General features: G+C 39.9%; 1 protein-coding gene across 1 annotated transcript in view; it reads left to right on the top strand.

The window, feature by feature from the left end:
- Positions 1-22,894, top strand: part of LOC138758743 (ephrin-A5-like) — a 377,942-nt gene that overhangs the window by 25,543 nt on the left and 329,505 nt on the right. The window lies entirely within an intron of this gene.

The following is a 22,894-nucleotide window of genomic DNA, read 5'->3' as shown; positions in this document are numbered from 1 at the left end:
CCAAGTACAGAGGCAGCAAAGCATCTTATTAAGTGACAATTTTAATTGTGTTCTATACCAATATTTTTCTATCCAGATTTTTTGATTTCATGTGAAGAAGAAAACAAGCTGCTGGAATTGAACTGAATTTATTTAAAAGAAACAAATTGGTTAGAGTTTCAGTAATTTCTGCAATGTTTTCAGAGATCAATGTTTTATCTTTCTTTGATTATAAACTTTATGAGCAAAATCTGCTTCTCCTGCTCTGCCTTAAACCCAGGAGCAATGTACTTTCTAATACAGTATGACTCCGAAATGGCTGGGATCGGGCCTATAAACGATTTTTTCGGAGAACTGGTCATTTTTTAAAAAACAGCTCAGTAGCCACAGAATATCATAATGTTTAAACAGCAACAAGCAACAAGGGAAGGCCTTTAAAGCATGAAATAATGCTTAATTCTCACCGGGAAAAAAAAAATAACTTGAACAAAATAAGATAAATCCAACATGTCATTCGGCTTCGAAGATTTTCGGATAAATGAGGATTTCTGATTTTTTTGGGGGCCAAACAGACATCACTTCCAGTCCAAAAACATTTTTCAGATAGATGAGGATTTTGGATAATCCAATTCGGATAGTCGGAGTTGTACTCTATTTCACTCCAGAGTTAATCTCCACCTCGTACATCCCAGTAGCAATCACTACCCTTACCAGAACTTCCTACAAAAGCTATTACTCCCCAAAATGAGAACCATTCTGTTCTATCTGACTTGAAACAACATTTAGTGTCACTGTTACAACCTATCCAATTTCCTCTTGTATTCCCACTTCTCTACAATCTCTAACTCTAGATTAAAACTGCAATCATCAATAATTATATTTGAAATGAAGTTTAATATACAGGCTACAGGCCTTATAAAATAAATTTGGCTTCTGGGGGCAGTTGGCTTTTTATCTATGCTAGTTACAGACATCCATTTTCATTTCTTTACATTATCTGTATGCTCTTAATTATAAAGTTCTTTTAAAACTTGATGATCAAGGAAAATACCAGCAGATGTTTAAATCATTCTCTGCACAATTGTCATTTAAATTTGCTTCTAGGAAAATTATACATAAAACTATCAAGTAATCCTGTAAATAGAGAATGCCAGCTGGATCTTTCTGATCTCAGGAGTGAGACCACTTGTAAATTCGTTCTTGTATTATTTTTCTTTCAGGATATTTGGCCTGCATTGTGTTGAGATATTATTCTGCAGCGCGGTCAACTTTAGTCGTGATTATTGATCTTTACCGATGGTGTGAAATTACAAAAACATAACATTAAATTCAGGAGTCCTCAGTTTTTTTTGATATCCAATCCTTTTTCAAAGGGCTTGAGACTTAAAAAAAAAATCCTTGAAAGGCCATACATGTACAGCCACTAAGGTTTGACTTCAAGATATAACCATTTGCTTGGAGTTTGATCTTTTCTAATATTTTCCTCGAATCCTGAGTTATAATCATTTGTGTTTTTTTTTTTAACAAAGCTGCTGCGTTCCAGGAAATTATTGCCATTTTCCCAGAATGCATGCAGTGTAAAAAGGTCAGAACAGGAATGAGGGTGCCATTCCCGTTCCGAGTAAATTTCCCTGAATGCCTGCAGTCTAAAGTTGACTGCAGGCATTCCGCGAACAATAGGCTAATGAATAGCACGTATCGATGACGCGTGTTGCAATTTCCACCTCTTCATTTATCGCACTTCTTGTATGCTGTCTACACGCATAAGGAAACAGTGATTTTGAGTTTTGGTCGATTGTGTGTGAATGTCCAATGCCGAGACTTTGGGCGTTCTTCAGACCAGTAAAATCATGCAAATTCTATCTTTAAAAAAAGACATAATTAATGCCCAAGTTTTTGGAGGTCATAATTGAGTGCCAAATACAGCCATCCCAACCTGTCTGGACTGCAGCAGATTAAGAACGTGGCTCTGTGCCATCTTCCCAAAGGCGTTTGGAAAAAGAACAAATTCTGATTCTGTTTTGAAAATTGTCAATGTCCTTGTGAGGACCTAAGGAGAAGAGGGAGCAGAAGTGTCGGCACAACATCGTGGGCTGAAGAGCCAGTGTTTTGCTGTAATGTTGTACGTCTGCAGTCCTAACCTTGTTCTGAGGGTAGATAAGGGTGTAGTCTGTGGACTTTAGCATGCCATTGGTTTAACTATCTGTAATTACTTCTGACCTGAGGAACATTACACTGATGTTCACATTGAAGGAACACAGAAGGAAGATCTCACTTCGGCCTTTTGCGTGCACATATCTACAATTACTACAGTCTTCTCGTGAAGTCGAACCTGATGCTGCTTTCCTAAAGTGGCCCAGCTCTGCTCCAGGAGAAAACCCTCCATTTATCATGGAGATTTGTATCACATCAGACTCAGCTGGGTTTCAAAAGTACCTTCAAAGGCCAAAAGTTTATTTTTGCTTATTCGTGTGATGTGGATACCACATTTGAATTTTTTTAGAAGAAGCTACAGATCCTGGAAATTTGAAATAAAAACCAAAAAACACCAGGAAAACCCAGCATGCCAGATAGCATCTGAGAAAAGAGTAACGGTTGACCCTTCATTAGAACTGGGAAAGGTGGGAGGTGTAAGTTGGTTTTCAGGAGGAGAGAGGTGGGGGAGGCATGAATGGGGTGCCTTTTATGCTTTTTCACACAGCTGCTGCGTTCCAGAAAATTGTTCCCAAAAATTCTGAATGCAGTCTGTGTGAAAGGTCCTGGAGGTAAAATGTTGTTCTGATATTTTGTTGTTCTGCAGTCTAAATGCAACTGTAGATATTTGGCAGTTATTATTGATGACGCGCGGCGGCTTATGTCAACGCAGCGGTGTCCCACGTCGACCAAAAATACCGCACCTCGGGTATCTAGTGTAAACGCGCGGTGAGAGCGTTCTGGTGTTCTGGTTGTGAACGGCCATACCGGAAGGTAGGTGTAATAATTACTGATTTTTGGGGGGGGGGGGGAGAAAAAAACTTTTTTTTTGAAAGGATGTTGAAATGGTTTAATAGCAGTACATAATTTAAACTATTGATATTATGACTCATCCCATCAGATATGCTCCTTTTTATTCAATGGAACAACAAAAATATTTGTGATCTGGATGGATTTTTATAGACGGAGGAAGGATATGGATGAATGCTCGTGAGAGGTTCAAGGATTAAGATAGTAATGAGGCGGATTTTTTTTTTCCCTGAGCGTCTTCTTCAAAGGGCTATGAAAGTAAATAAATTAGATTTAGACATACAGCAAGGTAACAGGCCCTTCTGGTGCATAAGCCTCTGCAACCTGATAAGTTTTGAAAGATGAGAGGAAACCAGAACACCAGGAGGAAACCCAAGCAGACACAGGGAGGAAGTACAAACAGTGCCAATTTCGAATCCGGGTCGCTGGGGCTGTAATAATGTTATTGCTGACCGTGCTGCCCCAGTCGAGACAACTGTCTATAACTTTCTGCTTGTAGAGAGAGTCAAGAAAGGGATTTGATTTTCAAACCCCTGTTTGGCACATAACACGATATTTTTAAATTGAAGTGTAATTTAAAACATCCAAAACCGGTGGATTGTAAAACATGAGGGAGTGCCCAATGCATTTATCTATCAATCGCCTTATTTAAGGATCAGGATGGCTGCAGTCTGCTCAGCCACTAGAGTCTTGTTTGTTTTCTCAAAGAGCCACATTCTATTTAATGGCCTCCCTTTGTACTTGGCCATTGCACTCAAAATAAAGACTCGAATAAGGTAACATAAGAAATAGCAGCAAGAGGCCCTCAAGTCCTTTGAGGGTGTTCTGCGATTCAGGTTCATGCTGCTCTTCTCCCTCAATGCCATTTTCCTAGCTGTTGGCCCACAACCATTCATTCATTTACTCTCAAGAAACCTATCGATCTCTGTTTTGAATGGACACAATGTCTGCAGCTTGGTGTCTGAATTCCAAGAATTCATCACTAAGAAATTTCTCCTCCTTGTGACAGCAAGCCACCCATCCTTTATTTTGAATTTGAAGTACAAGGTGAGGGATGGACATTTTGGATTTCTATTAGTAATTTTTTGCAACAAGTTACTGGTGGTGTGTTTCTGTTAAGTCCTGAATTATTCTTGAAGGGGAATTTTGGAAGTATAATTCCTAAATTAGATTTATCAGATTGTTAAATTGGCCCTGGTGATAGTGAGGAAGTGTTTCGCTGTTACTTGGAAATAGGATGTTTCTTTAACATTAAGAAGATTCAAAGCTGCATTCCATTGGGGGGAAAAAAAAACATATAATCTGAGAAATAAATATTCTTTTTTTTTACAGATTTGGAACACGTTTGCTCAAACATTAGGATTGAATTTATAAATAATTCCTTTGATTCCTCCGGTTCCCCTCAATGAATCATGTTTTTTTTTGTGAAAATGTTTTCATGTGAGATCTTCGCATGTATCCAAGAGCAAAACTTAATATGTATATTCATTATATTTTTCTTAGTACTTTAGTATTTTTTTCCTTATTTTTTTCTAATTTTATTTTTTTGTAGGGGCTAGGTAGTAGGTGTTTTTGAAGGGTGTGGGAGAGTGTATTAATTGGTTTTCTTTTTATCCTATAAAATTAATCATTCTTTTAAAGTATTATATAAAAACTGTATTTATGCATGTTCTTATTGTAAATACGTTCAAAAAGAGGTGAGGGATGACCTTTGATAGGACCATGCTGTAAAGGTAGAAATATTAAACAGAAGATGTGAAAATACCCTGAGAGGAATGGAAAGCTCATAAGGGTGAAAAGTTGTGTGGTTCTTTCAGGATAATGACAGTCTCATCCACTTGCACGCATAATATTGGTGGGTTTGACACCCACTCACAATATGGATAATTTAGTCACAAGCTCTCACTACCCCCAAACAAATTAAGACACATAACTCCTTTTGGAGTTGAGAGCATCTCAGTTTGCATTGTGCCTGCTTTGTCTCTTGTTACGACTGTCATTCTGCCCTTGAGGCAGGGACCTATTGTTAATGAGCATTCAGACTGAACTGAGATATCCTGCATAAATGACTTTAATATATAATAATGAGTAGGGATGTAAATTGGCCCATTCAGCTGGTATTGATGCTTGAACATGTGTTTGTTCTGAAAGTTTAGTAAAATGATATCACAGGAAACTGGACATTTTTGTGTAGAATTCTAGTACTTTGAATTGTTTCTGACTGTTCCTTTTGTACAGTTCTTAATGTGACTGCAGCATTTAAGGCACGTAATCCTGATCCACTGATATTATTCATGTGTTCATTGCTCAGCATGCTGTCATTTAGTGGGGGTCTCATAATTTCTCATGCACTAATTATGACAGGATCATATTTTGTACAATAACGTGTTTTAATTTAGATTCATCTTGAATGATTAAGCTGACTGTGACAGTAAGCCTGTGATTCTGATTGAGCGCTTTATACAAGCAGTCAATAGACATCCTAATTAATGTGAAGAGAGATCTGAGAAGACCCTTAATCAGGGTAAAATGATTATCACGTCACACTCTGTTTCGGAGGTGGAACACCAGACCTGTTGTCCACTTTCAATTTTACATTGTCAAGTTTTCCGCCCCCCCTTCTTTGAATCTGTGACTACTCTTCAACATTATTTCATTGGAAAGTCCTGAGGTTGTGGAAGGAGTCGAGCTTTTTGTCATCTGATTGCACAACTGCAAGTTGTAGGGTGACCATTCCAAAGGAGGACATGGTCATAGGTTGCCATGTATGTGTGTGTATGTGTGTATTTTTTTTAGTTTAATATTTTATTTATACAGCACATTTTAAACACAGCAGAATGTTGCTCTGAAGTGCTTTACATCAATTAAGCAAAAAATACACGAAGCACAAAATCAACAAACACAAAAGACTAGACACTGGACAAGAGAATCATCTCACAGAATAGTAATGGATTGGAGAAACACATGGGCGGAAACAGGCTGCCTAAATAAACTGGCTCAGCTGTCTAAACCCTATGCCCTACAAATCCAAACTATACAAATTCCAATGAGAAATAACATTTTCCGGGGGGGAGGGGGGCGGTGAGGGAAGAAATGCAAGATTTCTTCCCCCCCCCCCCCAAAAAAAAGTTATTTCTCATTGGAGTTTGCCTATAGGCAATCCGAATACTAGAGGTGAAATGACCACACCTGAAATCCAAAAGCCTTGCTTAATGATCTAAAAACTTCCATTCAAACCTCAGCATTGAATAATGTGGGATAAAGAGACAACATTGATAATAGCATTCATGAAATGACTAAAAATCCCCCTGGTCTTGTGTCTTATGAGGCAAGGATTTCAGAGCTAGGACTTTTCTCTTTGGAGTGAAAAAGGATGAGAGGCGACTGAATAATGGTTGACAAGATTTTGAGAGGGCATAGATAGGGTAGACAGCCAGTGCCTTTTTTCCTAGGGCAGGAGTAGCAAACACCAGGGGACATCTGTACAAAGTGAAGTGTGGGGAGACATCAATGTTAAATGTTTATTTTTACACGGAGAGTTGTGGGTGCCTGGAATGCCTTGCCAGGTATGGTGGGGGAGGCTGAAAGATTAGGGGCATTTAAGAAACTCTTAGATGGGTACATGGATAAAGAAAAATAGAGGGTTATGGGTAGGAATATATAGGTTGGCATAACCTCGAGGGCTGAAGAGCCTGTGCTGTAATGTTTCATGCTGGCATTAAGATGTTACACCAATGTCCTTCAGGGAAGTAAATGTGTTGTTTTTTTTTAGTGGCTGGCCTTCTTCATGTGACCACTAGCAATGTGGTTGTTTTTCAATTACCTTCTGATCTATCTAAGCAAGGCGATGGTGTGTGTGTGTGTGTGTGTGTGTGTGTGTGTGTGTGTGTGTGTGTGTGTGGGTGTGGGTGTGGGTGTGGGTGTGGGTGTGGGTGTGGGTGTGGGTGTGGGTGTGGGTGTGGGTGTGGGTGTGGGTGTGTGTGTGAGTGATTAAACTCCCACTCTGAAAAGTCGATCTTTAAAAGTTCAGCATCATTTTAATCTTGCTTGAAGGTCTCAAATTCTCAAGTCAGAAATAATTATAAAGCACTTTTAAACATCATATATTCAGGCCTCTTTACTCACAATTCTACTTTCCACACGAGGAATCTGCCCTCTTCTCAAAGAGACAGAGTATGCAGCTATTTTCTTGCACAATGAATTCACAAACCCAGACAAGGGTTAAACAAAGTGGCCATACAAAATAGACCCAGTAGAAATCTGTCCTCTTTTCCAAAGAGACAGGGAAGTGGTCTTCCTTATTTCAAAAGCTACTGATTCTGTGTTCCCCTTTTCCCAGGAGTAACACATACAACAGCACAAATGGTTACTGTAACTCAACCCTGTTTTTCACAAGGTTTCCACCCATGACTGTCCCACGGTTTTGACTTTTGTCAACTCCCAAACTGAACAGAACTCTCGTCTCTCATTTTGATAATATATTTCTCCCATTTCTCATGTCACATGGTATGTGACATAATTTCTGTCTTTGAAGCTCATAAGGTCTTTTGATGCTAAAAGCATTCAAGTTGACTTGTGTCTCCGAGAAGTCTTCTTTCCTCAGAACTAAAATGGTTGCGTGTTTATGCAGGTGCATCTGAAATAACACCTATTGTTTTCATTATCTCAAGAATCACCATAAATCTTTTTCATCTTCTTGACTCTAACTTCAATCAGCATCCATTTTTGTCTCAAACTGGCTTCTGTCTTCAATCTCAAAGAACCATGTGTGTTTAAAATGCTAATGTGTTGTCTTTGTTCCCCTGTAACCATCCAAACTAACTTAATGAATGATAGGGAAGTGACTACCAGCTGCCCGCTTGATATCTTAAATGGAGATTCCCAGTCTGTGGATATGGAGGCTGAGGGGGTGCCCATTCATCATTCTCCCATTCATCACGCACATCTACATTCTCCTGCAAAATCTACTTGCTAGCTGGCTCATAACCAGTTTGCTTCAAAGCCATGTATTTTTGTTGTCCAACCTGAGATGATAGGAGAGATGGGACACTGATTAAAATTGGGATCTACCATGTTCCCACCTTGGAGTACATTGATAATATGGATAATTCTTTTCTTCTGTTAAGAGTATAATTCATTTAGGAGTGCATTTCCATGCCTGCACTCTAGAAGTCCAGTGTCTGACCTGTCCTTATTGTAGATTGCCGGCAACATTGCCCTCATACATAAGGTAGGACTGAATCTGGGTCAGTTGTGATGCCCCTTATGGTTTAAAAGTTTGCAGAGGTGGTAGATTTGTGAAAGCTTACCCCCTTGACAGGTCATTGGAGTGTTGGTGATATCAGATGGAGTGTCCTTGTGAAACTGCCTTGAGCTTCAAAACGTAAAAGTTTGTAGACTGTGTTGTTGGGGGGAAGGTGGCGGGGGGGGGGGGGTGGTGGGAGGAGGAAGGGGAGTGAAAATGAACTCTGAATAAACATCTCTCCAAAATTCAACCATAGGGAAAGCATTAGTTAAAAGTAATTGTTAGTCATTGAGTTGATGCAAGATTCTTTTATTGTCATGTAAAAAAAACCAGATGTAATATTAAATGAAATCTCTCTTCGTCTGCAATAAGGCAAACAAAGATTCCCCATCAGTAGAAATTTCCCCGGCATCCCTTAGTCAAATTTTACAGCAGGCTGCGGTCCAAACCAAGCTCCAGATCCATCCCTCGGTGAATTACTTCATTAGCATTATCCAGTAGTTGGAATCAGGAGACATTCACCTGAGAAAATGTGGAATAAAATGGAGATTATTCGTTCCAATGTAAGATGATAAATAGTCAAATTTATAGTCTAAACATGGATCTCTTGTGAAGGAAAATTAACAGATTTCTGATTAAGGTTTAAAGAAACTCAAGTGAATTCTCACATGGGGGAAAACTATCTTAAGGTTTTAATAGAGCAATCTGGAGTTTTCTTCAGTTAAAAGCAACAATTTGTCAGTTTTCATTGTACTTCCAAGTTTTACACAACTGAAAAAAAAATCAGCAAGGAATCCTTTTGAATCCTCTTAGCTATTATTAAATGCACTAGTTAGTTTTTGTGTCCAATTTTGACTTTCAGGATGTTTTAACTGCCTATATTTGAAATATTTTTTCTGCATAATTTTTGCTAAAAATATTTAGTCTTATTCATTGTAGATACTTAAACCTCTCTGTGCTAAAAGAGAAAATATTAATTCAAGATAAATATCAAACATTGAATTTAACTGTTAAATTTTTGTCATTGATTGGAATGAATGATTTGCATTTTACTTCTGCATTTTGAGGTCTGATTGAATCAACGCAATTTCCTTCCTTGCACGTGACTATTTTCTGTTACTGATCTTAAGGAGTTTCTGCTGACAGACAATTCAATGAGTCCTTAAAAAAATTATGGTAGGTCATTCTTGAATAGTGGGTAGGGGCAGAAAAATTCCCTTAAAAGAAGTTCACTTGAATTTAAACCATTTTGGAATGTCTAACTGTAATTACTTGCGAGACACTATATAAAATGTATGGCTTTCTTAATCCCCTCTCTGCCCTTTGATCTCCGCTAGAGATTTTTGATGTTACTCTGCTTTACAGTGGAATAACATTCTCCTATTTGTCATTTGCTGTATTTCCTGAACATCTCAATGGTACAATATATTTCCCAACAGTCTGTTAAGATGACTCCTTCCACAATTTCAATGACCAGCTCTCTCTGCAATGTCTGCACATGCTACTGTCATTGTAGAGATTGATCATTGTTCATGTTGGAATAATCAATTAATTGCCTGGTTCACTTCACACTGGTCTGTTAACAACTGCTACTTTAGGTGCACTTGGTCTCAATTGCACTCTAATGCAAAATAAATGCTCAGTTAGGTGGCAAGGCAGGGCTTTTGTGTCTTTGATCTAGTCCAATAGTACAACTGGGTTCTATATAGTTCGCATAAAGTTTTTGGTTCACTCCAAAGTGCATCATAGGCCATGGCTTACATTTTGAAGTGTAATTAGATCCTCTAGGCAATGTTTGCACTGCTAAGGTTCCATAAATAAGATAAATGAGGTCAAATAAGACAATCTGCAGATACTGGGGTCTTGAGCAATTCATAAAAGTGCTGGAGAAACTCAGCAGCCTGTGCACCATCCATAGGACCGAAAAGGCTATCAGCACTTGGGCTTGAGCCTTTCATCGGGAATGTCAATTCACAGAACTTTAAATTCCTGGGTGTTAACATCTTTGAAGATCTATCCTGGGGCCATCATGTCGATACAATCAGATTTATTGTCAGAATGCATACATGACATCACCTACGACCCTGGGATATTTTTTTTCCTGCGGATGAGGCAGAATTACCACTAATTGGTAGTGCAAAAAATAAACTGTACACAGCACAAATATGTAAACAAAGAACTGTAAACAGATAACCAATGTAAATAAACTGTGCAATAGGGAGCAAAAAGAAAATAAAGTGCACAAGAGTCCTTAAATGAGTCTCTGATTGACTTTGTCATTGAGGAGTCTGATGGTGGAGGGGTAGCAGCTGACCTGAACCTGGTGGTGTGAGTCTTGTGAAACTGATACCTCTTTCCTGGTGAACAGAACGTGTGCTGGATGGTGAGGGTCTTTGATGATTATTGCTGTCCTCTGACAGCAACGTTCCCTGTAGATGTACTCAATAGTAGGGAGGGTTTTTGGCTGTGATGTCGTGGGCTGCAACCACTACCTTTTTGGAGCGCTTTATGCTCAGAGGTATTTGTGTTTTCTTACCAGACCATGATGCAGCCGGTCAGCACACTTTCTACCATAGCATCCACTGCTCTGGAACTTTCTGTTTCCAACCAGCTCTTCCTGGCTTAGTTCAGCCGTGACTGTTCAGTCTCTTTTCAGTGTCACCCACACTAGATGAGAGGGTTTGTTTTCTCTCCCTCTCCCTCTCTCTCCAACTAAGACACCAGAAACCCTACCTTCTCCAGCAAACAACAGGAGTTCTTCTCCTTAGTCAAGATGTTGTCTTAGATAAGCAAAACCTAGGAGTGTCCTTTCTCTGAGCACTTTGCAAAAAGGTACTTGTAGCCAGTTTGTCTCCAGTCCATTCATTTTATGACATCAGTTCAATTAGCACCTACTTGTGAAATGTGCATCACATTCTCCAAAGATCCTGCAATGTTACTGAATATAAATTCTTCAGTCTTTCAAATAAGATCGGTAACCCACTAATCTTACCAAAATCCCAAATATTTATAATCCATTACTGGTGGTAAGATTGATCCCTTTCACTCCAAAAACTGAACCAATCCTGGGACTAAGGGCCTACTTCCCTGCTGCTACACACAGAATCAGGTTTATTATCATGAACATATGTCACGAAATTTGTTGATTTGCGGCAGCAGTATTGTGCATGACAGGTGCAAAAATCACTATAAATTACATTTCCTTAAATACACAATTTAAAAATGAATAATTAATGCGAAGGAAGAGAAAAAACAAAGTAGTGTCTGTGGTTCATCGTTCATTCAGAAACCTGATGTTGGAGGGGAAGAAGCTGTTGAATACATGTCTTCAGGTTCCTGTACCTCCTTCCTGATGGTAGCAGTGTGAAGAGGGCATGGCCTGGGTGGTGAGGGTCTCTGAGGATAGAGGCTGCTCTCTTGAGACACTGCCTCTTGTAGATGTCCTTAATGGAGTGAAGACTGATGCCCATGATGGAGTTGTCTGAGTTTATAACCTTCTGTAGCCTTTTCCAGTCCTGTGCATTGGCACCTCCATACCAGACAGTGATGCAACCAGTCAGAATGCTCTCCACAAAACACCTGTAGAAATTTGCAAATGTCTTTGGTGACACACCGAACCTCCTCAAACTCCTAATGAAATATAGCCGCTGGTAAGTGATGAAGTGTTTTGAAAAAGGCTGGTGATGAAGCCTATCAGCTCCTGTCTGAGCGGTGACATGGATCCATTCCAGTTCACTGTTCACAGTAACAGGTCTACGGCTGATGCCATCTCACTGGCTCTACACAAAGCTCTGGAACACCTGGACAGCAAAGATTCATACATCAGGATGCTCTTTAATCGACCAGTTCAGCATTTAACACCATCATCCCCTCAAAACAGATCAGCAAACTCCAAGACCTGGGAGTTAACACCCCACTGTGTAATTGGATCCTGGATTTCCTCACCTCCAGACCGCAATCAGTGAAGATTGGTAAGAACTTCTCCACATTCTCCTTCAGTACTGGAGCACCACAGGGCTGTGATCTTAGCCCCCTGCTCTACTCACTTTACACCTATGACTGTGTGGCTCAGTATGATGAGAACACCATCTACAAATTTGCCGACGATACCAAGGTACTGGGTCCCATGGGCTTTCTGGTGTCTCAGTTGGAGAGAGGGAGGGAGAGAAGACAAACCCTCTCAGCTAGTGTGGGTGACACTGAAAAGAGACTGAATAGTCACGGCTGAACTAAGCCAGGAAGAGCTGGTTGGAAACAGAAAGTTCCAAAAGCAGTGGATGGCTGGAAGTGCTATCTGTCTGATGTTTCTCTTGGAATAAGAGGAACAGAACGGAACTCTGTGGTGGTAGCCTGAAGAAAGAGGTTATCATCTGGAGAACCCTGATGGGGCAAGTTTCATCAGCGAGACATTGAGGTGACTACAAGAACCTTCCTGAATGGTAAACATTTACCTTTCGAGCACCAAAACCTGGTGAACTTTATACATGTTAAATTCTGTGCACAATATAAGGTTTACCTGCATCCAGAAAACTTGGAAGAAGGAGAAGTGAGATTGAACTGTGAACCAAAGAACTTTTCTTAAATTTACACACACATTACATACACGTGTGCTTAGAATTAGAAGGGGGTTAGTTTGGGTTAGTTAAGTATAGAGATAAGTTAAAGTTTGATTCTGTTTTCATGTTTAAAGTTGATTAAAAATAACTTTTGTTTTAAAAACCACGTCTTGGTGAATGTCTATTGCTGCTGGGTTTTGGGGTCCTTTGGGCTTGTAACACACCACAACCAGAATTATTTTCCTTGTCACCTTTCTCCCTCCCTATTGCAGTGACTGACAGTCAGGTATTTGATTAGTCAGGGCATCAAGTGTTGCAGAGAGAAGGCTGGGGAGTGAGGCTGAGTGGAACAATGGCTCAGCTCCTTACAGAATGGCAGAGCAGGCTTGATGGGCTCATGCCCCTCTTCTGCTCCTATACCTTGTGAACATTTTTGGACCATTTTAGAGAATGGAACCTCCTTGTCCTTGGAAGGAGGGTGCTTATGAAGTGGGTAGTGTTTGGATTTCCAAATCCAGGCAATAATATCCACCTACATCACAGCCTGTGCAGAATCCTGACAGATCTCAGATCAAAAATTTGACTTTGTTTGACAGGCCCAGGTAAACGGAATTGTTCCAAACTGCAAACATGCTTCCTGTGTTGCTCACACAATCAATTCATAGAAGACGATCCTTCCCTCTTGCTGATGCCAACACTAATATTCAAAAGGGTCCTTGGTTTGATTTAAATAATTGTCGTTGCTTCTAATATTGGACTGTGCAAATTTTTTTTGACATATTTCACCAGGAGTTGATGCTTTGGCAGCCTTTTGGAGGCTAATGCTATTAAACTATGCTTTTTATTAGATGATACCTATTATATTTTTGAGTTCCGTGCATTGTTACGCTGGATCACGGAGAACATTTACTTAGGGTGACTAAATCCTTTTTAAAAACTCTCCTTATGGAATAATGTTATTGAATATGTACAATATCCTGTGGGAATTTCAGTTATACAGGAAATTATTGCCATCTCCCTTGCATGTCCAATAAAAACACTGAACTAATCCAATTGTTCTGTCTGACTCAGTGCTTTCTCTGGAGTGTAGAATTGATACATGCACAAGTACAAAGTCTCTTCCACCCCCATTTTGCAGATTGATCTTCAGGTAATGACAGCTCTCTTTAAGAGTGATGCATTTCCAAGACTGTTCCTTTTGAATTTTAGATGGACATGGTGTTAGCAATAGCAAATATTTCATTTAGATTTATAAAGTACTTACTGCAATGTGATCCTCTCATTCATCCCGCACTGTCCAAGTCATGAGGGACTGGTAAGGTCATAGAAATGCTATTTCAGTGTTGAACACTTTAGTACTCCAAGATTGTATTGCCTTTGAGTGTTATGGATTTGAACATTAAACCATTGGCCCTTTCATCAAATTTAAGAGCACAGACAGCTGTTTAGGCCGTCTTGCCCCAACTGACTCACTGGGAAGACCAATTTACCTGGTTCCACCTCCATATTCTGTCCGCAGAAATGATCAAAACTTCCTCCTTTCAGGTATTGGTACTTTTATAGTATTGAATTGATTTTGACTGCCCCTTCAAACTAAACATTGCAAATTAGAAAATACTTGTTTTCGATGTAGTGCTCCTTATCCCTCCTTTGATTCTTTTACTAATTTACTCAAATCTGTGACCTTAGGTAATTTATCAGCTTCTCAGTCGTTTTCTCCTTGTTTAACTTCATTTAGACAGCATGGTAACAGGCCCTCTCAGCTGACGAGCCCATGGCGCCCAATTAACCTACAACCCCTGAACGCATTTGAAGCGTGGGAGGAAACTGGAGCACTCAGAGGAAACCCACGCAGACACGTGAAGAACGTACAAACCCCTTGTAGACAGCGCTGGATTTGAACCTCAGTTGCTGGTGCTGTTACAGTGTTAGTGCTATTCATGCCACCTCCATTATGCTAACCGTGCCGTAAAGATTTCACACGTTTTGGCATTTCTGTTAACAATTCTCTGGTCTCTTCCCTTAAATGGAGTTCTGTATCCCTGGTCCAGTAGAAGATCTCTAGTGTGAATACCATGAGACAAAGCAGTGCTTGAATTTGATTACAAGCATATTGTGGACACAGATGGATTATTGCTGTGTGATGTGTTATTATGTACCCACATCAATTTTTACGTCGTTTTACAAGGAGACGAATATGATGAGACTATAAAAATCTTTTTAAAAGTATGTTCATTTGTTGGATGCATTAATACTTGTTTCATGATTCAGATTTTGTATGTTTCAGGATAACAGATTTTCTCTGACTGTTGATCTTGTACTGCACAATTCTCCAGTTTCCTGGCAGTCTCTGTAAGTCTTCACATCCTATTTTGACTAGAACTGGACATAAAACTCAAGATGATGCCTGAACTGCGATTCTAACAGAAGATTAGTGTAGCTTTAAAATAACGTAAGGTGATATTATTTCCACTCTCTAGGGCAACCTAATTTGGCACTAATTTTGTGAGACTCATTTCTTGCTGGATTTCATTCTTTGATTGAGAACCTGGTGGGGGGGGGGGGGGGGGGGTTGGAGGGAGAGCCAGTGCATCAACAAGAATAGAAAAAGCAGACATTATGCCTGAATTGGGTTTTAAAATGCTGCAATTGAAGAAAAGTATTGAAATTTCAATTCAAAATGTATAATTTGTGCAGCGAATGTGGCATTACCAGTCCAATTAAAGCCTAATGTGTCAGTTCACTGATGGTGATAGTTAAAACGAAGAACATCGAATTGTACCACGCAGGAACAGGTCCTTCAACCCACGAATGAACATGGTGCCAAATTATACTTCTCTCCCTGCATATTCATATGTCTATGTAGAATTTTACATTTTAAATTTAATTTAAAATATTTTTAAGACCTACACGCCTATCGGCCCTCCAGCCCATGCCGTCCAATTGACCTACAACAGCTTTGCCCGAAATGCTACACTTTGCCACTCTAAAGCCTTTTGAAATATTCTGCCTTGTCTGTTTCCACCTCTGTCCCTGCAGAGAGAAAATTTTATTGCTTTGTTAACCTACTCAGGGTTGCAAGCAACACATTGATTTAACCTCCTCCCCAACCTCGCCCCATCCACTATCAAGCCCAAAGCAAGTTAAAGGATCTTCTGCTCCATTGGTCATCGCTCTCAGCTCGAGTCCTTGTTTATATGTTCTGCATTAAAACCCATCTGCTATTGACTCGTTCCCTGTGCTGCAATCAATAATACATGTCAACTGACTGTCTTGCTATGAGAGAAATGACTGCTACTTTATGCCTATGTAGCAGCTGTCATTGCATTTCTTGGTGATTTATTGTACACTGAGTGACTTGAAACCGTTAAGTGTTCTGCCCGATTGTGGAACAGACTTGAAAGGGCTAAATGGCCTGCCCAAATGCCCAGTATGTACTTTCAGTGTCAACATTTGTACTTTCAATCTCCAGAACATAGAATTTTTTGAGATACTCTGAGCACAATACTTTGACAATAGAGTCGATTTCCATGAAGGTCGTGAATTTTTTTTCTGGTTATCAAAAATGTTGCTGAAATCATGGAATTATATTTGGTTACAAATGTTTGGATCATCTCGATACACTATACCTCCAGCAGGTTCACTGAGAATGGCTCTTGATTCTTCTTCTCTCTCTATCTTCAGCCATCACCTGGAAGTGGCAGTTCATTCGTTTAAACCTCAGAAATCCATTTGGAAATGCATGTGAATTGGGAAGGGGAGGGCTCAAAGTGAGAGGCAGTATTCATTAACATCTTTCTGCCTCTGGCATATGAAGAAAAGGATGTTAACGTAGACAACTACTTGCATTATATATAGTGCCCTTAAATGGGGTGGGGGGGTGGGGGGAGGGAGAAAGACAAGCTCATTTACAAGAGCATTATCAGACAAAAATTGACATTGAGCCATAAATAAGGCATGTTCTCTAAAGATGTATTTGAAAATGCATTTCAAGTGCCATTTAAAAAGAATCACAGATATATTTCTTTCTCACTTCATCTTATTGGCTTGCTAAATAGTCCAAAATGGGCTAACCAATGAAATACCTCAAAATTTGCAGCCAGTTCAATAAACGATGAATGCAAGGTTATTGCCTATAAGAGTGCTACTGCTTGTGTTACAATATAGAAGAATGTAACAGAAGTCATTCCTTGGTGTTTATCCTGATTGGCTGACAAGTTGGTGAGCCTCTCCTGATTGGTCAGTGAGAGATGGCTTGCCATGGTTGGTGCAAAGGGTCACTGATTTTGAGAACATGTCTGCGGATTGATTTCGAGAAACTCTTTCCATAGCTGCCTCCTTAATGGAGAGCCTTTTTGTAATCTCACACAGTCCCCTTTGTTAAACATCTCGAGGTGGATCATTCACCAGTGCAGATGTTTTTTTTAGAAAAATCAAATGGAGCCCATTAGGAGCTGTCAGGGCAGATGACCAAAAGCTTACACAAATGAGTGGGTGTAGAAAGCTGGCTGATGGAGGGGGAGGACCTTTTTGGGAAATTTTACTATTAATTCTAGCTGTCTTCTTAGCAGTCCCTAAGGTTAGAATGATTTACTTCCCCTCTGGTTCTCTGGCCTCGTCAATCATATCTGAATCCAATGTGGGAGCTACAGACATTTCCACATAATCTGCCACATACGCTGTGTGCTCCCACTGCATGGAGTTAAGGTTCTCAATGCCATTCCTAATGCTCCTTCACAATTCTTATCGTAACATGTTCCTGTCTGCCTGAAAGGTCGGAAGACTAAATCCTTTGATAACCAAAACTTGTGCTTGCTAAGGAGGTGATTAAGGCTTCATTCCAGTCAGTTTAAATGACATTTAAAATGTAGATTCTGGCATGAATTCTGCAGATGCTTTGTTAGCATCAAACTGATTCTTTAGTTTGATGCTGATTCCAGGGAAGACTAACGAGTAAAAAGAAAATCACACACGCTGAACCTAAACCATATAATAAATCATTTATAAATTCTGCTTATTTTGCCCAGGATTGTGCTTGTATTTATTGAATGTTATTCACATAAGATTTCAGATTTATTTTGTTAGAGTATATTTATGACATTGCATGCAACCCTGAGATTCTTTTCCTGTGGGTCAAGGCAGAATTACCACTTATTGGCAGTGCAAAAAAAACTGTACACAGCATATACATGGAAACAGTTAACGAATGTAAACAAACTGTGCAATACAGAGAGAATTTTTTAAAAAATCAATAAAGTGAGAGTCTTTAAAATACTCCCTGATTGAGTTTGTTGTTGAGGAGTCTGATGGTGGAGGGGGAGCAGCTGTTCCTGAACCTGGTGGTACCTAAACCTCTTTCCTGATGGCAGCAGCGAGAATAGAGCATGTGCTGGGTGATGTGGATCCTTGATGATTGCAGCTGCTCTCCAACGGCAGCGTTCCCTGTCGATGTTCTCGAAAGTGGGGAGGGTTTTGCCTGTGATGTCCTGGCTGCGTCCACTCCCTTTTGCAGGGCTTTATACTCCGAGGTATTGGTGTCCCCACACCAGACCGTGATGCAGCCGGCCAGCATACTTTCTACTACACATCTGTAGAAATCGGGTGTCATATCAAACCAATGCGATCACCTGAGGAAGTAGATGCACTGACGTGCTTTATTCCTGATGCCTTTAGTGAGTTAGGTCCAGGAACGATCCTCTTAGATGGTGATTTCCAAGAATTTAAATTTGTACCACCTCTGATTTTCCCCAGTGATCACTGGATCGTACACCTCTGACTTTCCCTTCCTGAAACCAACAATTAGCTCCTTAGTTTTGGTGACATTGAGTGCAAGGTTGTAGTTGGTGCACCATTCAGCCAAGTTTTCAATCTCCCTCCCCTTCCTTTATCCAACTCACTACTCTTATTACAAGATCTAGGTCTGGAAGTAGGCCCATTGGCCCATCGAGTCTGCTCTGCCATTCTAATCATGAGCTGATTCTTCCTACTCCTCCGGCCCAATCCCTAGATTTCCTCCCCTTAACCCCATTATTATTCAATGCAAATTTGTCCTAATCGTGAATTCCCACAATAAATCTGCACATCCTGTTAATCTAGAAACTTTGTGAAAGAAACCGGCCATTGGAATACCAGAGGAGTGTATGAATTTAAATTTGACCACCAGCCTGAAACAATCGCACTGGTATAAAATTTTTAAACAACATGGGCTTATTGAGATTAGATTATCAATACCACATCTATCCATCTCCTTTTGTACATAATCAGATGGGTGTGTGCACATGCACACCCCTTTGTAATGTTCATCACACATTTTCCCAACTTTTAACATTATAAATTGCTATGTCAACATTTGTCAACCTAATTGACTACATGAACTGTCATGATATTATTTCACTAGGTGGCGTGTTGTAATAGTTTCTGCCCTGCCTCTCCATCTGTATGTATGGAGGGGCCTATGCTTGGTAGACAGAAATATTATCCTCAGGACCAGGAGAGCTTTGCTATTAATTGAATAGAGCTATAAGTTCTTTCATTTTTGACCTCAATTTAGAGATCAGGACTTGCTTTAATTTCTCATTCCAAAGTCGGCATTGTTTGCGTATGCATGCATGTATGCAATTGTTCCTGTCTTAGTTCATTTAATCCCTCATAAGTGCCCAGCACTTATTTCTCCATTGTCACCTCCTGCTCAATATTGAAGAATAAGTTGAACAAAAATGTTAAATTGTTTCAATTTCGACATACAGCACGGTAACAGGCCATTTCAGCCCACGCTGCCCAATTACATCCAATTAACCCTCAACCCTGGTACGTTTTGAACAGTGGAAGGAAATTGGAGCACCCAGAGGAAATCCACGCAGACTCGGGGAGAACGTACAAACTGATAGTCCTGGATCTGATCCCTGGTTGCTGCCGCTGTAACTATATTGTGCTAACCGCTACGCTAACTGTGCTGTCCCAGTTTATGTTGGTGTTTTCCACAAATATTCTTTCTCAAAATATTGCTGCTCATAATGAATTGCCTTGTAGAGGAATCTATCTCCTCAATGTGAGTTCATGCCTATTTTTTTTGTCACTGAGGATGTTGTATGCTGTGAATAAAGTGCATTATTGCAACTCGTGCATCTTGGCCTTTTCTGTTCACTAACTCTTGGTACTGCCTCTTGTAACTCATTGCTCATTTGAAGACGGGAGTATGGATCCAAATTTAATTTCCAGTTCTTCCTATAAAAGGCAAAGTGAATTGTTAAAGTAATGGTACCTGAACATTACGTTCTTGAACTCTGTGCCATTTTGGACACACAAGCCCCTTTTAACTAAAATGTCAGTGTTGAGTTCCGGTGAGATCATTTGGGTCTGGTGCTAGTTTGACTTCTTTTCAGTGAGGCTGGGGTCCACAGTCACGGCTGTCTAACCACTACAATAGTGAAATTATAGCAACGTGTGTGCATAATGGAACTCTGGATTTTCAAGTTCAAAAGCTTTAAGAGCAGAGACATCACTCTTCTGGCTGTGGCCCAGATGCTGCAACATTAGAACCACCACAATATTGATGTCAGCTCTTTGGATAGAAAGTAGCAGAGTGGTTTAAGTTACTGGACAGGCGTGCTCCTGGAGGCTTGTGCATTTGAATTCCACTGCAACAGCCAGCAGATTTAAATGCACATGATTAAATTAAGTTGTAATTTAAAAAAAAAATTACTTGATCAGTAATGGTAACAATTGAATCTTTTGTAAAACTCAACTGATTACTAATGACCTTCAGGGAATAAGCATGCCATCCTTGCCTTATCTGGCCTATTTGTGACACAGAGCTCACTCCAGGTTTTTAACTACTAGCCCCTTTTATAGAGAGCTTGAAAGCCGGGTTTTTTCTGCTGAAATGGCCCAGCAAATAGGGTTAGCATAGCGAATAGTGAAACACTGTTGCATCACTAGCGACCGAGGTTCGAATCTGGCGTTGTCTGTAAGGAGTTTGTACGTTCTCCCAGTGACTGCAAGGGCTTCCTCTGGGTGCTCCAGTTTCCTCTCACCCAGGGTTGTAGGTCAATAGGGTGTAATTGGGAAGCAATGGCCCAGGGACCAAAAGGGCATGTCATGGTGCTGTGTCTAAAATTTAAAAAACCCTCTATGTTCGATGATGAATAATGGCCTTGCTGGGGCTCTTATCGTTCTCGAAGAAATAATGGCAATGGGAAAAAATGTGAAAAAGTTTCAATCAACGTCCAACTGGTTCATCACATTCATGTTTTCCTGTTCCCAGAGCAGAGAGTCTTGAGATATATTGAAGGAGATGCTAAACGAGGTTTAAGACTGCAGATTAATGACTGCAGCCACCAGAAGTCTGAACTGGTCCAAGAGCACTGTGGAGTGCAACATAAGTCTGCACAGGCACTGTGATTGTAGTAAAAACAACACAGTAAATGCTGGAGGAACTCAACAGGTCTTCCACCGTCCATAGGAGGTGTTCTCACCTTTCCTTTTTAGCATCTCCAGTTAGCACCTCGCCCTCCCATTCTTCCCCTTTGCTCTCCCCAGTCTTTATTCGTATGCCTGCCTGCTTTTAGGGTATACCTTGAGGAAGGGTTCAAGCCTTTAACTCCTATGGATTCTGTGAGGCCGGCTGATTCCTCCAGTACTTTACTGTGTGTGTTTTTACAAGAAACTCTGTGGCCACATTTAATGTTACTCCTTACCTCAGATATTCACTCCAACCAGAAATTCAATGGATCAGGTGTTTGGGTTTGGCAAGAGAAAGGAAACTTATAATGTTATATTTTGCATCACTTGGAAAACTGGGAAGTTAAATCCACCACATTTTCCAAATTTCTGCTTTATTTGTAGAAAATTATAGCACAAGCCCTTCGGCCCACACTGTTTTTATTGAACTTCATTTTTATTTCCATATGCAGGCATATCATGTGAGTATACAAACAAAATATGTAGATCACGTAATAGATGTAAACAGCCCATCAATCTATCTGATTTGAGTTCTGTGCACAGAGGCATCACAGATTTGGGCACCCAATTAAGCTTATTCCAACCAATATGCAGCCACCTATATATTTAACCATACATCTCTTCATATACCCATTGTGACATTTTCAAGCTTAAGTAGGAGAGGGTCTGAGTAAATCGTATCACTGTGTCATCACTATGTATGCACTTGTATACAATCACAGTCTCATCTGTATACATTACTCCAATTACACATAGAGGGCACCAGTCGAACTCCTCCCACCACTGAGATAGCAGAGAGGTTACATCCCTAATCAATCTCGGTAATTACTATTACCGATGAACACTTGATGCTGAAACATCAGTCCTTAGTTGGAGTTTAGCTTTATACTTTCCATCAAATGTACAGTTTTTAATCTTTCCCTCCATTGTTGGACAGTTGGTAGTTTTACATTTTTCCATAATACTGTCATCATCTTCTTTCAACAGTAAACATGTCTGGATTTTGGTATCTATATCCTCTGGAGTCACTCCCAATATAAAAATTGCTGTCTCCAAAGGTAGGTCTACTGCCATGAGTTGCTTAATTTCCACCTGAATATCCACAAATATTGATATCATTTGGGACAGTCCCAAAAAATATGGGTATGATCGCCATTCTTCCTGCATTCTTTCCATCACAATTCTCACCTATACCTGAGGAGTCTAAAATAGTCTCATTTTAATTTTCCATTCAAACTCCCTCCAGGTAGGGCTGCTTGTTAACTTGTGGCCATCAGGGCATGTCTTTCCCCACAATTCATCTGTAATACAAATATTCATTTCTAATTCCAATTTCTGTTTTATTTCGTAACCCTAATCCCCTAATGTTTCCCGTTATGCTATCTTTGAGCCATCTGTATCAAATTCTTCTTTATCACTCCATCCAGAGTCAGCATGAAAATCTTTTCTAGTGTAGATGAATTTTTACATATCTACTCTCAATCTGCATGTGTCTGTAAGTAGTGCCGCGCTTGAAGGAATCTTGAAAAACCCCACCCTTGACAAACCAAGTTCTTTCTGAAGATGTTCATATGATTACAAAGTTTCCCACAAAAAAAGCTGATCCACAATAGTTAGCCCTTTATCTGCTCATTTTCTAAAGCTGTTATTT

The sequence above is a fragment of the Narcine bancroftii genome, chromosome 3 (assembly GCF_036971445.1).
Source record: "Narcine bancroftii isolate sNarBan1 chromosome 3, sNarBan1.hap1, whole genome shotgun sequence".
Lineage (NCBI taxonomy): Eukaryota > Metazoa > Chordata > Chondrichthyes > Torpediniformes > Narcinidae > Narcine > Narcine bancroftii.
The sequence above is the reverse complement of the archived record's forward strand: the minus strand, read 5'-3'. Positions and strand labels throughout refer to the sequence as shown.